Source organism: Eptatretus burgeri, chromosome 8 (assembly GCF_056783735.1).
Source record: "Eptatretus burgeri isolate ZD-2024b chromosome 8, Ebu_testis_v1, whole genome shotgun sequence".
In the NCBI taxonomy this organism is placed as follows: Eukaryota; Metazoa; Chordata; class Myxini; order Myxiniformes; family Myxinidae; genus Eptatretus; species Eptatretus burgeri.
The window spans coordinates 31,072,281-31,085,696 of NC_140968.1; the positions used below are offsets into that span (position 1 = coordinate 31,072,281).

At 40.5% G+C, this 13,416-nt stretch overlaps 1 protein-coding gene across 5 annotated transcripts in view; it reads left to right on the forward strand.

The window, feature by feature from the left end:
- The window catches only part of LOC147021448 (TOX high mobility group box family member 4-like), a 195,548-nt gene that overhangs the window by 72,096 nt on the left and 110,036 nt on the right, over window positions 1-13,416 (forward strand). The window lies entirely within an intron of this gene.

The following is a 13,416-nucleotide window of genomic DNA, read 5'->3' on the forward strand; positions in this document are numbered from 1 at the left end:
CTTACGCCACGTTGAGAAATGCTCGGCACTCGCCATCCGGTTAGCGATAGATCACATTCGCTGATGTTTCAGGGACGAGGGCGAACGCTCATTTTTGATAAGGAGCATCCTTCGGTGGCCTAAATGTGTGGTGTGACAGACGCTTTAAGTAAGATGATCGTAAAACTGGGAGTTACAGTTCCGCATGTCGTCTCATATGTTAATGCTTTGGCGCTTGTTTCTCTGATAATTAGCTCAAGTGCCCACCTGTAAGAGAAGTCTTTTTGAAAGGTAGCTTAAGATAGACCACTTGAAAGGACAGGTGTGGAGAAGCTGGCAAAATAAAATGACTGTCCGAAAAGTAGTGTGGTGCACCATGGCAGAAACATTGCAGCTGAGCAATCTGCTGCCTGAAAAATCTGTTCATTATGTCGTGATTTTAGAGTACATTATTTGTTTGTTTTGTTATTTGTTTCACTGATAATGGAAACCAGGATGCTTTTGGGTGTGAGGATGTGTTGGGGAGGGGGTCTGATGAGATAGGACTGATCAATTTGATTTCTTTTTTTACTGTTTAAAACAAAAAAAAGTTTGAATTTTTAAAATTTATTTATCCTCTCTGTAGTCAAATATAATTTATTTCATCTTTTTAAAATGTGATTCCACTGGCAAGGCTCGTTTTAGGATGCCTGGAACTCGGATGTATCAGACTTAAATTTGTTTTTTGTAATTGTTTTTCTTTGATACCCTTTCATCATAGTGACATTCTGCCTGACTGCATAGTCTACTATCTGATATCTATTCATTGTGATGATTTTAATCTCTTGAACTGTGACAAACCAAATGTTCCTGTTTGCTTCATTTCAGGGCAGTTATAACTATCCAACTCGAAAATTGGACGATATTCTTGAGTAGGTTTCATTTTAGTTCTCAGTGAGTCCGTGGCACAGACGACCGTACCGTACAAGTGGAGTCTTTTAGGTGAGGCCAGTGCACAACTTCATAAACAAAACAAATAGTCATCCATTTTCATTTGAGCGACATCACTGGCTGGTTCTTATCTAATTTTTTTGGCTTGATATCCAATTACTTTTTGCATTTTAAGTGATATTTAAGAGAAATTTTGATTCGACCCGAAAAATCAAGCATTGCCTAGAATTCAAAGTAAAACAGATACAAGTCGTTGGCGTGTCATTGCAAATTCCCACGCTTCCTACCGAAAGCAAAGTTGAAAGACAGCAAAAAGTTCCACCAGGAATTAACCAATATCAAATTTTGAGTAAAAAAAAAAAATAAAAAAAAATCCATTTTGACCCCATAATCTTAAGTCCCCCCCCCAGCCCCTGGGGCATGAATAGGGGATCAAATCCCAAGAATAATTGCATATTGCATGTGACCCCCAATGTTGATTGCATGTGCAAAGTTTAATTAAAGGATATTTTGAAATGTGCCCGTACTTGCATTTTTTTGTTATTTGACCTTTGTGACCCCACCCCAGAGGTCAAAAATGTGGCGTCAAAAATGGAGGATCCCGGGGTCAAAAATGATACCACTCTAGCACCTTCTTGCCTTGTGGTTACCATAACTACCAAGTTTGTTGAATTTCTACACAACGTTTAGGAGGAGATAGCATGACAGACAGACAGCTGCACAGACGGAGCTGATTGCAATTTATCAAAAAGCGTGGGGATAATCAACAATTGAGGCAGGTCTATTTGACCCCGCTTTTAGTTGTGTGAGAGCAAGATTTTGGCTGATGTAGGTTTACGGGCAGTCCGCATTTCTATGTAGTGCGTGTGCTAATTTCACGAGGGCTTTGGCCCATTCCAGTAATTAATTATTCCCTCCAACTACAAGTTACCATTGTGGTTACTTGCAGGCAAGGTCTTGCATTATTGCGCTGTGTCTGTCCCATGTGATGTTAAATTTGTGGCTTGTCTGCTTGTGTTAGCTCGTAGATGTTAAAGGTACTGAGGTGGTGGCATCTTGAGCACGCCTGCATATAAATCTTTATTTGGGATAGATATCGTATGACCGTGATTCTCCAAAATTCCATCCATCCATTAGGACTGTACTCTGTGCAGAGCATTGGTGCTGCCGAAGCAGTCTCCTTGGCTATTGGGCACAATCCTGGACGGGTCACCACTCCGACACAGTAACCCAGCATGCTGGTACTCATTTTGCCAACCTCAGAAGGATAACAGGCAGAGTCAACCTCACCTGGTATTAATTCAACAGCTGAGCGGGATTTGAACTGAGGACCCAAGGATCCCAAGCCCACCACCCTAACCATTAAACCAACACCAGGCATACACCAGCTATATTTTCCATTTTATACAGATGTATATATATATTTTTATATAAAACAGCTCCAAAATTGCTGTTTTATAATATTTAATGTGGTTTTCGTGGCAGCGGTTGGTTTGCAGATGAGAATCGTCAAGATCGCTCGCCAATTTTCGGCCATTGTCAAATTCACTGCAACATGTCAACACACAACCAATTGAATGACGTACATCACCAAATTGTGCAAAACTTTTCCTGTGAATACCAGCTTTTTAAAATTTTCTTTCACAAGGAACTTTCATATACCTCTTCTCAAGCTAGCAGATGTCCACCTGTGGGCCACCATTGACTAGTGTTGATGATGTTTCCTCTATGGCTCGCTCATGATGGTCAACATTGTTGCTCAATTTTTTTTTTGCATTGAGTTTTATAATCCTTAAACAATCAACAATAATAAGTCCATGTTCACTTTCAAGTGTGCTGGTGTATATTTTCCAGATCCACATTTTGTTTTGCATTGAGTTTTATAATCCTTAAACAATCAACAATAAAAAGTCCATGTTCACTTTCAACTGCCTTGGTGTATATTTTCCAAATCCACATTTCTGGTAAATAGAATCTTTCTTTCCATCTAGTTATGAAGGTTATTGTAAAGATGGCTACCCTTGTCATAGGCTAAGAAACCACGTGATCATTTGATGGTGCTTCGTCACACTTCATGTCGGATCCGTGTACACAAGCCGTTGGCTCATAAAATCTTCACTGACGAATCTTGGCGGACAGTAACATCACGGATCTGCTTGTCTTTTTGGTTAATTAGCATGTGCTGTTATATTTTATACAGTTCTACGATGTAGTGTTTTTTAAGCGACATTATGTTTAGTAACACCAAATTTTATTGCCAAACTTAGGTTTCCGGCTCAAGGTAATTCGAGTGCATTATCTCCTCCTATCGACAATTGCGTGAACATTATTGCAATTGACCACGCCAGCTTTCTGAATTAGGATCTTTTTATTTTGTATAGTTATCCCCATGCTCTTTGAAAATGGACATGGCGATCATGCCATCTCCATCTATCACGTGTGGCCGGTCCATTACACTATCTCTGCCGAAACAGTTGGGCAGAAATTCACCAAACTTGGTAGTTAGGATCACCACAAGGCAAGAACATGTGAGAGCTGTATTAGTTTTTGGCCTACCCTGTGGGGTGGGGTGAAAAGTTCAAGTTCCAAAAAATGCAATTACAGGTCCATTTTAAAACTTTTTTTTCATGAAACTGTATATTTACAAGGAATTAAGGTGCAGGAGGAGGCCATTAGGCCCATCATGCCTGCACCACACCAATACCAGATTTATTCAATCCGTCGATAATCCCCTTCATGTGCAGCCTTTTGGCTGCTACACTGGTACTCATTTTACGCACCTCAGAAGGATGACAGGCTGTCAACCCCCTGGTGTTAATTCAGCGACCAACACGGCTTGAACTCAGGACCCTAGGATCCCAAGCCACCACCCTAACTGCTAAGCCAACACCAGTTATATGCAATCAACATTGGGGGACACATGATTATATGAAACGATTTTTTGAATTTGACCCTGGTTCATGCCCTGGAGGGTGGGGACTTGTGGTCACAGGGGTAAAAGCAGAAACTATTGCTTAACTCAAAATTTAATATTGGGTCCTACCTGGTGGAATTTCTTTGCCATCTGTCAACCTCGCTTTAGGTGGAAAGTGTGGGGACTTGTGATGACATGCCATCGACTTCGCTCCATCATATTTTTGCCATTATTTACAAAAGTATATTTTGGCATTATTCTTATTTATTTCTTTATTTTGGTTGGTGTATGTATTGTGTTTGTGGTCGATGCACTGTCTTGCCATTAACAATGCCTTTTGTCTGCATCTAAAGTTTATTTAAGAATCTAAAATAAAGTGATCTGCACCTGGTTACTGCAAGAATAAGATGAGAGATATTTTGCAAAATATATTTTTTCCAGAGGCTTTTTTGTTTGATTTTTTTTTTTGTATGCAAAGAATCAAAACAGTGACGGAGAAGAACATCAAAGTGAGGGACGCAATTGCAAAACAAGAGAGTTAAAATGTATATAATATGAAACTCTTACCCAGACGGTGGGAACGATATGATTTCTAAGTCATGAAAATAAGCTCTGTGAACTTTGATAAAATAATGCTCTCCCTGATTTAAAGTGCCGAAACTCTGCAGGGATTTCAAATTCGATGTAATTTCTCACAACGTGATGAAGTTTGCTTTGCCCGTCATTCGTTCTCAATATACGTTTCATTAAATGACTTGTTAATGGGCGGCTTTATTCCCACACAGACATCCTCATCTGTACACTCGTCATTCTTTATCTGTATGAAGCATGGCGACCCGGGGCGGTGGTCGGGTGGACGTCGAGTCGCGCACACGGATTTTTTTCCACTAAACACGCGTCTGTCTCACTGGAGGTGGTTTCATTGACATGGTGTTTAGCTGCTTAAAATGGAAGCGAATTAACCGACTAGCTCATCCGATTTGACGATTATTCAATCCTAATAATGTTGTAGCGACTCGCGGCATGCACAACGGGAGTAAATGACTTTTGAAATGATTTTGGTTGCTGGACCATGCTCTGCATATTCAGGGGTTATTAAATGGTTAAAAAGCCACATTCATTTTGAGGCTAATTGTATTGCTTTGGCAGTGATTAAGGTTTGCTATAGATGGAGCAAGAGCTTCTGCAAATTGCATTAATCGCGGGGGGCAATTTATCAGGAAACTTGTCTCCCATTACATAAGCATTAAGGACCATTGTAGCCAAGGCAGCGCATGAATTATTGAAGCAATAAGCCGAATGTTCCGACAAACGCAGCTCTGTAAAAGCAATATTTCATTTTTGTGAAGCTGCAAATTATTTTGCTTGTGGTGCAATCACCAAGGTAATGAATTGACATTCAAATGTCCGTGTGAAATGGCCTTCATTTGCTGTTGTTACTTGATTATGCCTTACCTGCAAAGGCTCTCGTAGTTTTGCATAATGGTTTGCCACTCAGAATTGATGAGCACATGACTGCACTTTTGTACATTTTGGGGGTAACGTCTAGAACCTGGTAATAGTTCTTGAGCTCTAATATCTATTTAGAATACCATTTTTGGAGGGTGTTTCTCCATCCTGTATAACACACCTGGTAACAGTGGGAATGCGCTGACCATTTGTCATCCTTTAAATTGATAGATTTGGACTTTTTATTTCTACATTGCTGCATCAGAGTTGAATACTTTTGTCGTTAATGCTACATTTGAGTTTTTTAAGTAACTTCAATCACTTTGGTCATTTATCATGTCGTGAGAAAATTGGGCTTTATGATCTTCCCATCTGAGCTTTTTGAGTGACTTTTTGAGATCTTCAAATCTGAGTGACTTGCACGCTCAAATCCCGAATACCACATTAATCCTTTTCTTACCGATTCACTCAAAACCACTCCGATGTCTCCCAATCTTTTTTGTCCTGAAAGTAATACATGTCATTCGTTTTGCCATGGTGATAATAAATGAAAGAAAAGAATGAGCTAGATTTATTGCATTGATCATAACTGATTTAACAATTTTGACAAAGAACCTTATAAAATGATGATTTTTATTTATTTATTTATACAGAGGTTCCACTCAGTTATTGGATTATTAATTGTGCGGGCGCTTGAATGTGTGTGTGCGTGTGTGTGTGTGTGTGTGTGTGTGTGTGTGTGTGCACGCACATGTTTGTGTGCACCTGAACATGTGTGTGAGTGCGTGCCCCTGAACATGTGTGCGTGTGTGCACTCACACATGCGTACTCGCCTGAACGTGTGTGTGTGTGTGTGTGTGTGTGTGTGTGTGTGTGTGTGTGTGTGTGTGTGTGTGTGTGTGTGTGTGTGTGTGTGTGTGTGTGTGTGTGTCAGTGTCAAAGAGAGAGGGGGCAGAGAGAGGAGAGACAGAGACAGAGACAGAGACAGAGACAGAGACAGAGACAGAGACAGAGACAGAGACAGAGACAGAGACAGAGGTACACAGAGGCACACAGACACACTGAGACTTTTTTTAAATTACAAAACAATATTAAAAATATATATATACAGTGGGGAGAACAAGTATTTGATACACTGCCGATTTTGCAGGTTTTCCCACTTACAAAGCACGGAGAGGTCTGTAATTTTTAACATAGGTACACTTCAACTGTGAAAGACGGAATCTAAAACAAAAATCCTGAAAATCACATTGTATGATTTTTAAATGAGTAATTTGCATTTTATGGCATGAAATAAGTATTTGATACATCAGAAAAACAGAACTTAATATTTGGTACAGAAACCTTTGTTTGCAATTTCAGAGATCAGACATTTCCTATCGTTCTTAACCAGGTTTGCACAGACTGCAGCAGGGATTTTGGCCCACTCCTCCATACAGATCTTCTCCAGATCCTTCAGGTTTCGGGGCTGTCGCTGGGCAACACAGACTTTCAGCTCCCTCCAAAGATTTTCTATTGGGTTCAGGTCTGGAAACTGGCTAGGCCACTCCAGGACCTTGAGATGCTTCTTACGGAGCCACTCCTTAGTTGCCCTGGCTGTGTGTTTCAGGTCGTTGTCATGCTGGAAGACCCAGCCACGCCCCATCTTCAATGCTCTTGTTGAGGGAAGGAGGTTGTTGGCCAAGATCTCGCAATACATGGCCCCATCCATTCTCCCCTCAATACGGTGCAGTCATCCTGTCCCCTTTGCAGAAAAGCATCCCCAAAGAATGATGTTTCCACCTCCATGCTTCAAGGTTGGAATTGTGTTCTTGGGGTTGTACTCATCCTTCTTCTTCCTCCAAACACGGCGAGTGGAGTTCAAACCAAAAAGCTCTATTTTGGTCTCATCAGACCACATGACCTTCTCCCATTCCTCCTCTGGATCATCCAGATGGTCATTGGCAAACTTCAGACAGGCCTGGACATGCGCTAGCTTGAGCAGAGGGACCTTGCGTGCGCTGCAGGATTTTAACCCATGACGGCGTAGTGTGTTACTTATGGTTTTCTTTGATACTGTGGTCCCAGCTCTCTTCAGGTCATTGACCAGGTCCTGCCGTGTAGTTCTGGGCTGATTCCTCACCTTTCTCATGATCATTGAGGCTCCACGAAGTGAGATCTTGCATGGAGCCCCAGACCGAGGGAGATTGACTGTTATCTTGAACTTCTTCCATTTTCTAATAATTGCGCCAACAGTTGTTGCCTTCTCACCAAGCTGCTTGCCTTTTGTCCTGAAGCCCATCCCAGCCTTGTGCAAGTCTACAATTTTGTCCCTGATGTCCTTAGACAGCTCTCTGGTCTTGCCCATTGTGGAAAGGTTGGAGTCTGATTGATTGAGTGTGGACAGCTCTCTTTTATGCAGATAACGAGTTCAAACAGGTGCAGTTAATACAGGTATTGAGTGGAGAATGGGAGGGCTTCTTAAAGACAAAACTAACAGGTCTGTGAGAGCCGGAATTCTTACTGGTTGGTAGGTGATCAAATACTTATTTCATGCAATAAAATGCAAATTAATAATTTAAAAATCATACAATGTGATTTTCAGGATTTTTGTTTTCGATTCCGTCTTTCACAGTTGAAGTGTACCTATGATAAAAATTACAGACCTCTACGTGCTTTGTCAGTGGGAAAACCTGCAAAATGGGCAGTGTATCAAATACTTGTTCTCCCCACTGTATGTGCGCCAGTCGGTGAAAATATAGTATTTAGTGGCAGTACATTAATACTTACAACAATTCAATGTAAACAATAAATACTCAAAACTCAATAATACATTCCAAAACAATCAAAAATAAACTACAGAGATATCAATAAATTATTCTCATGAACTTTGCAAATCCCCTCATGACACCAAGACTTCTTAAAGTCATCAACACTCTTTTCACTTTTAGAAAAACAAAATTCAAGTTTCAGTCTTGCTGTTATTAAGGCATTGAAAAAAACATAACATTGCACATCACAATCGACTTTCCTTTCAATTTCTCCTTCCTCAATAAATAAATCGCCATTTTTGCTGTGGTTACTAAGAACAAAAATAATGAGTTTACTTGTTCTTTCCACCCGAAAATAAACAATCTTAGTGAGAAGGTAATTTGCATCTTTTTTGCCATGTGGTTCCGCCATTGAAATAATGGCACAAGCCTTGTGCAGTCAACATATGCATGGAACAAATCCTCTGTACAAATGCAGAAAGGGCAGCACCCGGATATGGGAGAAAAATTACTTAACTTATTCGGAGGAATAACCCAATGTGCTAGTCGTCACTGTAAATCTCCAGTCCTTTTAGCAACCAGCTTACTGTAGAATGAGTTCCATATAGGCTCAGATGGGAGTCCTTCTGGCATTAGTCTTTTCCATCTGGCCACTCCATTCAATGGAGAGTCCTTGAGTAGGACTCGAGTAGACAGTCTATGTTGGTCTTTACTGCTATATTTCTGAAAAAATATTTTTTCCTGAGCTAATGGGGTGTAAATCTCTCTGACTCGGTTGTACAATTAACCCAGGAAACCTTTGGTCATTTGTTGTCAAAAAACCTTTCCTGAGTCCATTTTAGTTCAAGTTGAGAACTTTTTTTCACAATTTCTCTTAGGATTTTGCTGATCGTCCTATTTGACCATATTCTTGTCATATCTGCTATCTCCGGCACTGTTTTCCACCCGAACCCAGAATCATGGCGGAGGTGTAGTATTTTGATTATGCCTGCTGCAATAAAGTGTTGATAAAGGTGACGGCTTCTAGGAATTGCAGGAAACAATGGGTTGTAAAATAGGGGTTCTTCCACAAACATGTTTGTAGCATAAGTTTCCTGCTGGCGACTAACCGAAAGGCTCTGCCAAGCATTCAAAAGACTCTGATAAAATGTAGAAAGATGAGATATATCAACATGCTGGAGTTTGATCAAGAAGAGTTCAAGGCTGTAACCGAGCCCACTTGTTTGTTGCAAGATGTGACGGACCAGATGTCGGCTAAGCAGCTGTTCCTCATGCATCAACGTCTGAGTGGAGCACAGCCGAAAAGCCATTATGCGGCTTTTTATGTCGACAAGTCCTTGGCCACCTTCAGCCAAAGGACGGCATATAACATTTGGTTGTAACCAGTGAAAACCACTCCAGATAAAATCAACCAGTCGCCTTTGAACAGCCTTCAGTCGCACTTCTGGTGGTTGGAGGCAGATAAACTTATGCCACAAAGATGAGGCAACCAAATTATTTACAACTAGAACCCTAGCTCTGTAGGAAAGGTGGGGTAGGGCTCTCTTCCATAGTCCTAATCTTTTAAAAACATTTTCAACCATCCCATCCCAATTTTTGAGGACATAGAATGGGGATCCCCGGAACATGCCTAGATATTTGACTCCCTCTTCCACCCATTTTAACTTTGAAGGCAAATGCACCGGTGGTACTAACCATGTCCCCAGCGAATTGTTTTTTTAAGACTGGGAACCCATAAGGCTTTATTCTTGTTCCAATTACAGTTCACCGAAGATGCCAAGCAAAAGAAATTTAAACACTTACAAATGCAGAGATATCATTGTTATTCTTTATGACCACAGCGACATCATCTGCATAAGCTGATACAGCTATTGAAGGAATCCCTATGGATACAGTTACTCCTGAAAGATTTTTCGTGAACAGAATTAGAAGTGGTTCTATAACCAAGGAGAATAATAATCCAGAAAAGGGGCACCCTTGCCTCACCCCTCTCTGCACTTGTATAGGAGAGACGAGCTCATTATTAATTTTAAAAATACTAAATATATTGCTGTACACTGTGCAGTAAGGATACATAGGCCCTAAAATTGGTACCAAGACCACATGCTTCCAACACATGATGCAAAAATACGTGATCAACACTATCGAATTCCTTTTCTAAGTCAAGGAATATTATCCCAAATTATTTTTCCATGGAATCACACTCCAGCAAGTCTGATCAAAATTTTTTATCATAAATTGATCTGTTCGGGATACAGTATTTCTGATCAGAGTTGACGAGCTCACCAATTACCATCTTCAACCGACTGGCCAACACTTTTGACAATATTTTGTAGCCCGTACATAATACTGAGACTGGTCGCCAGTTCTTCATCTGCCATAAGTCTCCAGTCTTTGGTAGAAGAGACACCACTGCTCTTCTAAAACTTAGAGGCAGTTCTCCATTTACCAAAGATGATTCCAGGACATTCAGTATATCAGGGCCCAAAAAGTCCCAAAACGCCAAGAAAAACTCTGCCGGTAAGTCGTCAATTCCAGGCGCTTTCCCCGAATTCAATCCATCAAGGGCCTGCGTTAGCTCAGGCAATGTGATTGGTGAGTCCAAGCTCAGATGCTGGGGCTCAGTGATGGAAGGAAAGTGAGAAGTTAAATGTTCCATAGTTTGCTCACAAACAGTATGTTTTGCATAATTTTTTGAAAAATAATCTCTAATGCACAACCGTACATCACTGGAGTTAACAACAATGTTTCTTCTTGAGTCGAGCAGAGAAAAAATGGTCTTTTGTGATTTGTTGACAAAATCCATTTGGAAAAAGGATTTGCTGGGAGTATCTAAAACCTTGATGTTGTTTATCCTTAATCTGATTAACATACCTGCTGCTTTTTCTTGTGTCAGTTCTCTCAATTGGGTTCTCTTTTCAACTAATATCCTTTGGTCTCTCCTGTTTCCATATCTGGCCACTTTACTCTCTAACTGTATGATATCAGCTTCTAACAGAGCCCTTGTTGTATTTTTAACATTTGAAGCAAACTGCTGACAAAACACACTAATCTGTGCTTTTGTGTTGTCCCACCATAACTCTAATGAAGAAAAAGAGGCCTTTTTTTTTACTTTTACAAAGTCTACTTTTTTTGAGAGTTGGATAGCTCAAAAGGTATCGAAGCCTTTTTAAAATGAAATATCTTCAAGAAGATTGGTGTTGAATTTCCAGTACGTTCTTTTATCTGAGGGTTGAGGGAAAAAGAGAGGCCCATGGTAACTAAATGATTATCGGAAAATAAGGATGGAAAGTGAAACAAAGAGAAAACAGCAGTCCTGAAATGCGAGTTTATGTACCACCGGTCAAGTCTAGCAAAGGATGCTCTCCTGTTAGCCCAACGTCCCCACGTATATTGAGATTCGTTGGGGTGACATAGCCTCCATGCATCTAACAAACCTATTGCTGAAAAAAACAATAGACAAATCGGCATAGGATTCAGGGTGAGGTTCTGTTGTATTTCTGTCCAAAAGAGGTTCTAAGGTACAATTAAAATCACCCCCCCCCCCATGCAAATACAATCATTGAGATCAATTGAGCGAAAGTGTCTGATTAAAGACAAAAAGAAAGCTCTTCACTCTACACTCTCACTGGGCACATACACATTGAATAGTGTAAAATGGAAATTATTAATGACCAGTTCTGGAGAGATGAATCAGCCTTTGATAACCTCTTGGAAGTGGCATGATTCAGGTACTAGCCCAGGTCTGAATAAAATGGCCACACCAGCAGAAGAAGAAGACAAATTACTAAAGAAGCACTGTCCCTTAAAGAGGTGACACCAATTATACTCCACATCTTCAGTTATGTGCATTTCCTGGAGTAAAAGTACATCTATATGTTTACGATCAAGCAAACTTTTCACTTGAACCTGGCGGTTGTGACTTGCACCTCTGCCGTTCATATTTAAGGTTCCAAAATGATCTTTTTCATGGTTTAGCCAAAGGCTTGAGCGGTTGCTGAGAAATTTCAGTTCCCGCTTTTGTAACAACCTTTCGAAGACGATGAAACTGTGACTTTGTTAACTTTAATTCAGCAGGCTTCGAATGATGTCTTTTTCAGCTTGAAGAAATGAAAATAAATCAGGAAAGTGATCTTTAATGATCACATTTTGATGTCAATACATTTCATTCAGAAAGGCAAGAATAGTTTGTGGAGCTATGTATGACTGATACGATGAAGATTGAGACAACTTGGTCACCTCAGCTTTATCATTTGATTCTGAAAAAATCAGACCCGGCCCCACCTGGGTCATATAAATCAGTCTGAGCAGTCACTATTTCAGCTCCTGGCAACTCTGAAGATTTGCCAGAATGTTCCTCAACTTTACTCTGGTACTCGGTACGTTCAACCGGAGCAGTAACCTCGGTTTCTTGCTCTTGAGGGTTGATATTCACTGGCTCAGTTGAATAACCAGGATAATGAATGGGATTTTGTATCAATGAAGGGGAAGTAAGGACTGAAACATCTCTATTCTGCTTGTCCTCAGCAGGAAGTGCTGGTGACGACTTGCTAATGAGCTTTCCATCAACATCAGCCTCACTTGATGCTTCACTCGTCAAATTTCCAGTGTTGCACAGTAATCCTTGAAAATCATTTTCTTCATTAATCAATCCAAAAACATTCTCCCGTGTATCAATGCAACTTGGAGAACCCTGAGTAACACATTGAGGTGCATCCTCAACTTCACATTCTTCGTCCAAAACTACCTTTTTTACGGAAGTGTTGGAACTGCTAATATCGGATACTCTTCGTTTCTTTGTCACAGAAACGGGATCCTCCTCCATCTCCACACTACATGCAGCAACAGCCAAACCATTTGGGTTGTCAGGGGGGATTTCATTATCTCCGAAAGCTGAGATGTTGACTTCTTTAGGATTAGGAACTGGAGTAAAACCCTGAGTCTTCTTGGGCGAGGAAACAACAGGAACCGTCTAGGTATTAGGAGTTACTCTATTCTCTACTCTTGAAACCGGGGTAATGTCTTTTTCACAGTCAGTGTCGTTATGACCTGCTTCACCACACTTTACACAAGATACTTTTGGACAAAACCTTTTCACATGTCCAAATACTCCACAGTTAAAACATGTTAACGAGGCTGAAGTCGCATACATTTGGTACTCATACTTGTTCAAAGTAACTTTAAACGAAATGTTTTGACCGGTGTCGTCACCTCGATCGGGAAGAACCATATAAACTTGGCGTCGGAAACTCAAAACATGTTTAATCCATTCATCTCGAGCTCTTAAAGTTATTTTCTTAGGAAGGAAGCTCTTAAATCCGTTTATCTCGAGCTCTTCCATATCGTGACAGAATACACATCAGTTTGTCATTGGTTATAAACAGGGGTACATTT